The sequence below is a fragment of the Lagopus muta genome, chromosome 15 (genome assembly GCF_023343835.1).
Source record: "Lagopus muta isolate bLagMut1 chromosome 15, bLagMut1 primary, whole genome shotgun sequence".
In the NCBI taxonomy this organism is placed as follows: Eukaryota; Metazoa; Chordata; class Aves; order Galliformes; family Phasianidae; genus Lagopus; species Lagopus muta.
In genome coordinates, this window is record NC_064447.1 from 14,947,184 (window position 1) to 14,956,394 (window position 9,211).

Below are 9,211 nucleotides of genomic sequence, written 5' to 3' on the forward strand. Positions count from 1 at the left end.
CAGAGCGCGGCCAAGCCGCCTCCGTCCCCATGGCAACCACACACGGCGTCTCCATGGCAACACACTGCACCATGCGGGATGGGCCCGCGCCAAACCCGTGCAGCAATCCCACTTGTTAAAGCACTTGGAAATTGAAAGAAGAATTGTAAAAAAGAGAAGGAAAAGGCAGCATTCAAAAGCATTGCCATTTCTGCTGAATAACACAAGATGGATGGCTGCTGAGACTGTAGTGTTTTTGTCTTTGCTGTTGCATTTGAGAGGGAAATGCCTTCATGGTGATCTTTCCCTTGTAAAATGGAATAGAATAGGGCATGTGTGTAGTGCATAAGTGTAGAAATTATGAGTACAAAAACACATGTATGTCACAATGGGAATAGTGAGTGTGCACAGAAATACCAATATAATGTGCTGTGTCTCATGCTTTCAATTTAGAATATGCAACTGGAAAAAGTTAGCATGAGATGGAGTGGTTTAATTCCTTATATGTAACCTGTTTCTCTTTTGTGTCTATTCCTGTGTGTGTTTGAATGCATGCATGTATGTGCTTATTTCAGTAGTCTATTTTTAAGTTATTAGTTTTTAAACAACAGTAATCTTAAAATATGGTTGACATTTTGCAATGCAGAATACATATTCCTTCTCGCTCTTCTAATTGCCGTTGGGCTATTTCTTGTCTTCACACCACTGTACACATCTGCTGTACCTGCACAGCAGAAGAAGAGACGTGAGCACCTGTTGCAGGTGGGCAGGGTTTCACACTGCTGTCCTCCAGGGGAGCAGGAGAGGAACACAGGGCCCAGCAGTGCAGCAGGCTGAGGGGTTTTCTCCTGCCTTCTCTTCCTGGGGAGCTGGGCACAGTCAGTTTGACAAAGGCACATTGTCAAGTACATGTAGAGGATTATGTAGGAAGTTGGAAATAGAAGACTGAAATTACAGCCTGTTTAAATCCTAACCTGTAATTCAATTTGACTATACCTTGGTGGTTTCAGCAGTCAGAACTCAGAGGCCATAATTTGAAGGCGGTTTGTAAATGAGTAAAAGGCAGTTTGTCACCGGCACACCGAGCAGACCTTCGGGACTCTGCCCCAGCATCGCCTCAGCCCGCAGTGTCCTGCTGCCATGTGGGCTCCAGGGCTGGCTTGACCGACCCTCAAACTGCAGAACTGCTGCTCTGTGCTCTTTGGAAGAGTTCCTTTCTAAAGGTTCTCACTAAAAATTTTGAGAAAAATTGCAGCAACCCTTCCTGAGAATCACTGCCTTAGATAAAATATATCACAAATACACCTTTAAAGATCCATTTTAATCATTTCTGTTCTAACTCCTAAGTGTCTTTGGTTTCATACTTCAAAGGTAGCTTAGCATAGCTAGGAGTGAGATGTTATGGCTTACATATGTTTCTAAGGAAATACAAAGTTCTGAATGTTTGAGAACTTCTATCATGCTGAGTAAGTTTTCTTCTTTGTGGACACTGTTGTCGCTTCATCCTTTTAAAGTTTATTTATTCATTTGTATTTGCTTCTTCTTTCCAATCAGCAGCTCTGCATTCAGTTGGCATTTTAAAAATATTTTCCTGTTACTTTAAAGAGACGTGGTCCAGCCTGCTAGTGTTTTAGCTACAGCACTGTGTAACTAATTGGATGTATTCAGACTGAACCCAGGCTGCAAATAACCAGGAAAGTCTAAAAGTGTTTGGACCTGAAAACATCACTCAACAAATCCCATGCACAACTATAAACCGTGATATTTCCTTACTCCTTAAATTTTTTATTTAATTTTTTAGGGCTGCTGCTGTTCTGTTGTGGTCTCTGTATGTAATCAGATAGTACTCTTGACCTTGGCCAAGATTTAATGTGAACCTCCTTTGTTTCTCGGAGTTCACTGTGCTAAATTTTGATAGAAAATGTTCAAGACAGTTTACTGGGATTATGTGCAAGGTTTTCACCAAACAATTATGCACTTTTGCTATGGATTTGTCCTTTTAATGCTATGTGAAAATGATTGCTACTCCACGGTTGTCACTAAAAAGACATGATAAAACTTATGTCTGAAGCTGCAGATGATCTGACAATATTTCAAAATATATTTGAGGATTCTTAATGATATATTCGTATATTCAGAAAAGTAATAGGGTTTGTGTGTCAATTTTTGTACATTTGGCTCTCAGCTATGTTAGTTGAAGATTGTTACTAAATGCTCGGTCTGCAATATGTTTAATATTTGGTAGTAAGAGATGAACTGTGGCCAACACATGATGTGTTTTCGTGCACACACACCTGTTTTTCTGTTTGATACAGAGCGTCACCAGACATCTTCCACATGAATTCTATACAAATCACCACAGTTCTCCTAGAGCTTGCGAAGTCCCTGAGCCTAGCAGTAAAAGGTTGTGGCTGCTGCAGGGCTTTCCTGTGTTCTGGTGTTCTGAGGCAGCCGTGGAGCCAGCAGTTAGTCCTGGTTGAAGGAATGCTGTCAGTGACCCCTCACTCAATCCAACATAAAACATTATTCAAGGTGGAAGAGCCTACGCAAGGAATGACATTGTCTGCTGTTGCACTAGCTGGCGTGGATGCATAATAGGATCCATTACCTCAAAGTGGGGACTTATTTCAGGCAATTAATCATTTGCAGTAACTGGTTGGTGCACATTACCAGTCACCTGACAAGAAAGCTATTGCATAGCCCTCTTCATACTACAACTGTATTCAGCCCTGAAAGTACTATTTTGACCTTGGCTTCCTCTTTCCCAACTGGATTTAGAACAGCACAGTTTTATTTTAGCAATGATAAGCTCAGGACTGATTATATTCCCTTCTGGAGCTAGTGAGAAAGCCTTACTATGACCACTGAAAGCACTAGTTTTAGAAAGACTTCAACTAAAATTCATTCCCTCTGGTGGAAGCTCTTCAGCTCCATCCTGACAAACCAGCAGTATGGACATGCTGCAGGTATGCCAGAGACTTGGACTTAAATGCTCAAAAGCTCTTGCAGAAATTCCACACACACACCCATCCCATCTGTTCCAGATGAGTCCCTGGACTTCTCAACCTTGCAGGTGGTGCATTTGCACACAGCCTACAAGTTCCAACTCAAGGAAAAGCAGAACTTGCTGTGTACTCGTGTGCTTGAGCACATCGAGGGGACAGGGCAGCCCCAGCAGGGCCTGGGCACATGGCCTGCAGGTGAGCTTCCAGCGCTCATGGAGAAAGTCAGGTGGAGGACAGCAACACCTCAGCTGCTTTCAAAGCAGCACAGACCTGGCTAATGTGCCAGGCTGCTAATTGCCTGAGAAAAGGTACTGTGGCACTGTACTTCAATAGTTCATGAAAACCCCTGCCTTTTGTGAAGGCAGAAAGCACACGAAGCAAATCCATTGAATTTTATACAGGTCTACCACAAGCACGTGGCATAGCCATGGAAAAATTGGATTCCAAGATCTCTGCTATTTTCATTTGTAGTTCAGCATACTGCAGAGCTGGACTTCAGGTCGTGATGACACCTCACGTAAGTGTAAAGTGCATTGGTTTTAATGAGCTATTATCCTCCATTCTGGTTGTAACTGTGTAGGTCTCAAATAATGCAGTCTGCCAAATAATTTGTTTCATCTGAAAATTAAGTGAGAATTTTAAACATCTGAGAAAGGTAATAGACTGTGTATATTTTTGTGGTGATTTTTTGCACATCTTTATAATTCAGACATAAATGAGGATGACTCTGTGGCACATAACTGTAACAAGTGCCTTTAACTACGTTATGAAATGTCTCCATGGCAACATCCTTTTGCTCATCGTATTTATAGTGAGAAAAAGAAAACAAGCAAAAATAATACGAACCCTGAAACCTTTCTGAAATCTAGGGGTTGAAAGGTATCTGAAGTCAAGGTTCTGATCCTTAGATCACGTTACCAGAGAAATAAGAACTGGAGGTAAAAGCAGAATGTTTCTTTTGATTTCAGCTTTATATGAAAATACCAAGACACTGTGACCAATTACAACTTGTTTTTAACAGAAGAAAGTTAGAAAAAGGATGGTGTGTTTGCTGGCTCATCGCAGAGCTGGCCATGCTGAGTCAGACACAAAGGTTTAGCCCCAGAAAGCCAGAGGAGAAACCCCACTGGAAATACCCCTTCAAACATCCTCCTTGTACTTTGGCACCATGTAAACGTGAATCAGAATGGACTGGAATCTCCCTTGTCGGGGCTTTACGGAGCTGCAGTGTTTTACCTGTTCTCTTGCTACCTTCTTTCTGTAAAGTCTTTTGAAATCTTCAAAATGCTCGGGTAAGTTGGGAAAAATAATTGTAGAAAGGGTGTGTTAAGGATATCCACACTGAAGAACTGCACTATGAGTGCTCCTCTCAGTTTATGTACAGGACTGCAGCTGAAGAATCTTCCAGATAACGATTCAGAACAACATTCCATTCCCAGCTGTAGTATCTGTTCTGGCATCCCTACCCATTTCCCTATAGTCTCCACAGCCCTGTTTTATAGTAACACCTGATGACTGAAGCTGAAATAGAAGCTCAGTCTCAGCGAAAGGTTCAGCTACAGCTGAAGGCAACAACAGTGTCTCAGGCCAACAAAAATGGGCAGATTCTTAGATATTTCACCACCTACAAATTCCTTGCAGCTGTGGCAAAGTGTGTGGATGACCTGAATATCTAAGCAATCATTTTTACTTAGGTATAAATACAGGGTCTAGAATTTATCTAATTATTTTAGGAATTATTTGACTTATTTCACTCCAGTTCATTCCCATTCATCTATTTTACAACAAGTTCCTTGTTTATATTCAATATAAATAGGGAAGGAAACCAAGGGAAAATAAAAAGATTCTGAATTAAAATCAGAAAGTATTTTTAATCCTTCGTGAATTATTCATTAATACTTCCCACAAAACACCTCCTGCATTCTCCAAATGTTCTATAAAGTGCTGCCATTTTAGGTAGATAAAGGCAGGATAAAATAATTGCATTAAGCAAAACTCCTTTTTTCTCACAAAAAAAGACTCCTATATAGTGACTTTTCACCCATTGTCTTCTGCAGTGGAAATAAATCCTTTAACTGTCAAGAGAGAAAATGCTGTAAACTGGAATCAGTACAGGAGCTTGAGCAGTGGGACAAATTTAAGGGCTCTTGTGTCAATGTATGCAAAGGACTGGAGAATAGAAGTTCATTCTCAATCACTTCTTTGTGATCCTGTTTGTAGAGAAAAAAATGTGGTACTGGTGCCAAAGCAAGTAGATGTTCGTTCTTACACTGTGTCCATCAGTGTTCTGTCCACATCAGCATGAGTGAAGTGGAACAGGGAAGAGTTTGAAGGTGAGGCCATAAGACATGGCTGGAGTGATGACATCTACATCTGCCAGACAGAAAGTAAAGAAGTCGAAAATCTGTCAGAGATGGAATTTGCTATACATTAAGTTTAAAAGTGGACAATGAGCTTGTTCAAGTTTGGCTTCCTTTCTTTCTCTTAAAGATATTTTCCATATAAAATCAGGTGCTCTGATAGAGCAGGGTTTTCGATCATTCCCCAAAAGTCTTTTCAGAATAGAACAACATTTTTTTCAACATGTTAAACTTCCTGAACCATCTCTTAATTCTACATTGTTACTCCAAACCCAGCACAACAGCTTCCTGAGCTTTGCACTCAATCAAATAAGTTTTGATGATCCCACTGTGGCACACACCTTGGAGCAATGTGTTTTCTGCTTGCATGTACAACCCAAATCTTACACTGCAAAGCTGTGTTAAGTAGGAACAACACAGCAATATTTTCTCTGCCTTTAGACTTTGCTGCTGCTTCAGAATTAAATGCACAGAGTGCAGCTGGTGATGAGAAAGTCATTGTGCCCATCATTTGGATCATGGGAGGAGACAGACAGCCAATGCAGTGAGCAGGAGGCAAGGTCTGTACTGGTTTGTTTTGGAAATAATGAGCAGCACTTACCAAATCTGTCTGTGCAGGGGGAATATGCAGCAACCTTGATCAGCAATCAGAACTGTTTCAGGTATTCAGATGGGATGGCCTTACATAAGGAACACTGAGCGTAAACCAACACCCTCCTTTAACACTGATGTTTCCCAGTCCAAGGCTCTCACACACCAGAAGTACAGTCCTTGCTGAGGGTAGGTTGCCCTTGACTACTAAAACCTGAAACCTTGAGCTGCCTAATACAAGACACGAGAAAGAGGGAGGGAGAAAGCTTTTTTGTTCTGAGTATATTCTTGGCTATGCAGAAAGTGCCTATTTTGCCACTCTGGTGCCTAGAGTGATCAGCAAAGCTTAATTGTTTGCTTAAGCAGCCTTTGGAGCAGTAAGAGCAAGCAAAGCTATAAATTGGCAGGGCTGGCCAGTGCAGTTGAGCAGCAAAAAGACTTTCAAAGAGATGGTTTTGTTCCCAAGTGCTTTTTGTCAGCTCTTTGAGTTAAACAGATCATAACAACCCAAACAAAAACTCCACAGGGGAGTCTTTTACAAAGGAGCCATGCTCCAGCTACATCAAAGCTTCCAGGCCTTTCTACCCTCTGGGGGCAGCTTGTTTCATCTGTGGCCCCTAACGCCATGCTAACGTCAGTCTTCCTGCCTACCAGGGAATCGTTTTTCTGGAGTTTCCTGATCGAGCTTGAAGCTGACTTCATTTAAGGAACAGCCTTGCTTTAGGCTGGCCATCCCTCTTACAGAGCCCAGCTGCCCCATGAAAGGTTTGTGAGCGCTGTGCTGTGGAGGTGCTCGGGCTGGCTGTGCTATCCCAGCTGTCTTCTGTGCAGGTTGGAGAGTCATGGGGCAGCTCTGAAGATAAGATGATGCCATTTATTTTTGTCTTTTCTCATTTCCGTTTCTGTACCTAAGCCCAGCGTAAATAAGAGATAGTAATAAGAGATTGCAATTTCTAAAATGTTCATGCTAGTGAAATTCCAAGCATGTTTAAGAGAGAAGAGCATTACTTTTAGCGTGTTTTTTGGTGTGGTTTTGTTCAGAATATAGTAACATTAGAACTGCAGCGACAAGGGAATAAAATTGTAAATATTCATAAAAATTGTTAATAGCCCCACAAAGGATTTAAAGGATGTGTATTTTTCATGCAATTGTTAAGAGACATGTCCAGGGCATTTCATGCCCCATACTCTCCATGGCCTGACAACATCACCGCTCTTTAGTCCTCTTACCTATACGGCCTTTTCAGACAACATTTTGCTGCCCGTAATAAACTGGGAAGCTGTGAAGTCCTTTCCTTGGCCTTCTCATCTCTGTACCTTCAGTTTTCATAAGCCAAATGGGTGATTGTGTAATCTTAACAGTAGTACAGACTTAAAAATATCTTTTCACCTAGGATCATCCTGCTTTTCATTGTGACTGTGTAGGCTGAAGAATTCTGCCTTTGACATTGTATGTAAAGAATTTATTTCTGTCATCCACCGGAACATGCCACACATACTGATTCCTCCTGAAACCTCCATGGCTGGTTACATTTTTAACAATGTCTTACAGACTGCGAAGTACCTGACATGTCAACCAGATGCTTATTGAATTAAATGAAAAATTATTTTTGATCCTGTCACATTTAAAAGTTGAAGGCACAGGCTCAGATTCCTCCAAGTACTGCATTTTCATTCCCTTTTTCCCACCACCAAGTAATTGGTCCAGTTGTCAGATAGAGGCAGAGGGGAATGAGCACAAGTGCAAATGTTTCTTTTTTTCTGCTGGATAAAGTCTTCTTTACTTGTGCGAAAATGGACAGTTGTCACAGTTCAGAGAAATAGATTTCAGTGGGGTAAATGACATCAAGGAAAAGAGTAAACTTCTGTGATGGCAACTGCAGAGTGGCACAGGAAGGATGCAGTTACTCCTGCGGCCCTCAGCACAGCGCCTCACTCGCCTTCTCCTCCTGATTTTCCCTGGCGCTGCCAGAGGGCTGGGCAGCAGCATTCCTGCCCCAGGCACAGCAAGGCCATTTCTCCCATCCTCACTCCTCTGGTGCATTCGGTGGAAATGGGACTGGCTTCTTGTAAGCTCATTTCATTTTTACAATTTTGCTCATAGTCTGACAGGGCAGTAATCATAATTTAAGAGGAATTTTAATTATTACAGAATATTCCTCTAGATGACATGTTTTTGTTCTCTTTTTGGCTTTTGGGTTGTTTTTTGTTTTTGTTCGTTGCTTTGTTTGCAATAAAGAATGAATTGCTGTGACTCTGAAGGGAAGACTTTAGATCCAGTTCCAGCTTCCAGAGCATATTGTTTGTGCTCCCATCAATTTTGCTCCCAGCCTAACTCATCTCTGCTGGTATACCAGATGTGGGCATGTTAAATTTAGGACATCTGTAAAGCCTTGTATGCCACAGATGCCTTTTGCTAGGTAGTGCAGGGTTTCAGGAGCCAGTAAAGTGTTTTCCAGCTGGCCATCAGGAAATTCCAGTGTCACTGTATTCTCTAGACTACAGTTCTGATCAGCCTTACTGAAACACTGAGTTCAAAATGCAGGAATTGGAGAAAGAGTATTCCCAAGAGAACAGGAAGTCCATTTTATGTGAGGCAGTTTATCTCATTTAGCTCAACAAAAGAAAGCTGAGAGGAGATGTGATTATTCTTGGAAAACATATCTGCAAAATAAATAGCACAGAGGAAAGAGAAGCAGCACAAAAAACCAGCCACAGATAAAGCAGAAGCAGATTTCTAACTTGAAAAGAAGTCAAGTTGTGAAGAGAACTCACAGAAGAGTGTCAGAGGGAGAAACAGGTTTAGGTGGGTTTGAGAGATGCCAGAGGTCCAGAATTTTATGCTCAACAACTCATCCCATTTGCTTCAGTTTCACTGTGCTGTAAAGCCACGGGAACTCCATGGTTACAGCTGGGGTTTGACCACTGCAAAATTTTCACCAAATGGATTACATCCTTGGCTTTAAAGTTCATACATTCTAAATCTGAAGCAGTTAGAAGTTTCTGCTGTCAGAATGGCAGTTGTTGAATTATAAACGCACACCCCATCTTCTAGAAAGAGCAGACTTGAAAATCTGGCACTAAATAATCTGATTTCCATGAAAGATAGCAGGGGAGAGTGTTCATGTTTTAAGATGCTAACTTAGGCTTACAGCAAGCTTTGTTTCTGTGAAGGGGGATGTAACAAAATACCTGGGAAAGCTGCAGTGATTACAGTACTGTAATTCTATAGAAAATATGTTCTATGATATTAATGAAATGTATTTTTCCTTGCAG

General features: G+C 41.4%; 1 protein-coding gene and 1 long non-coding RNA gene across 6 annotated transcripts in view; one reads left to right on the forward strand and one right to left on the reverse strand.

Moving 5' to 3' along the window:
• LOC125700968 (uncharacterized) overlaps window positions 1-9,211 on the forward strand; it is a 192,548-nt gene that overhangs the window by 152,117 nt on the left and 31,220 nt on the right. The gene's annotated exons all lie outside the window — the stretch shown is intronic.
• The window catches only part of SHISA9 (shisa family member 9), a 160,980-nt gene that overhangs the window by 95,731 nt on the left and 56,038 nt on the right, over window positions 1-9,211 (reverse strand). The gene's annotated exons all lie outside the window — the stretch shown is intronic.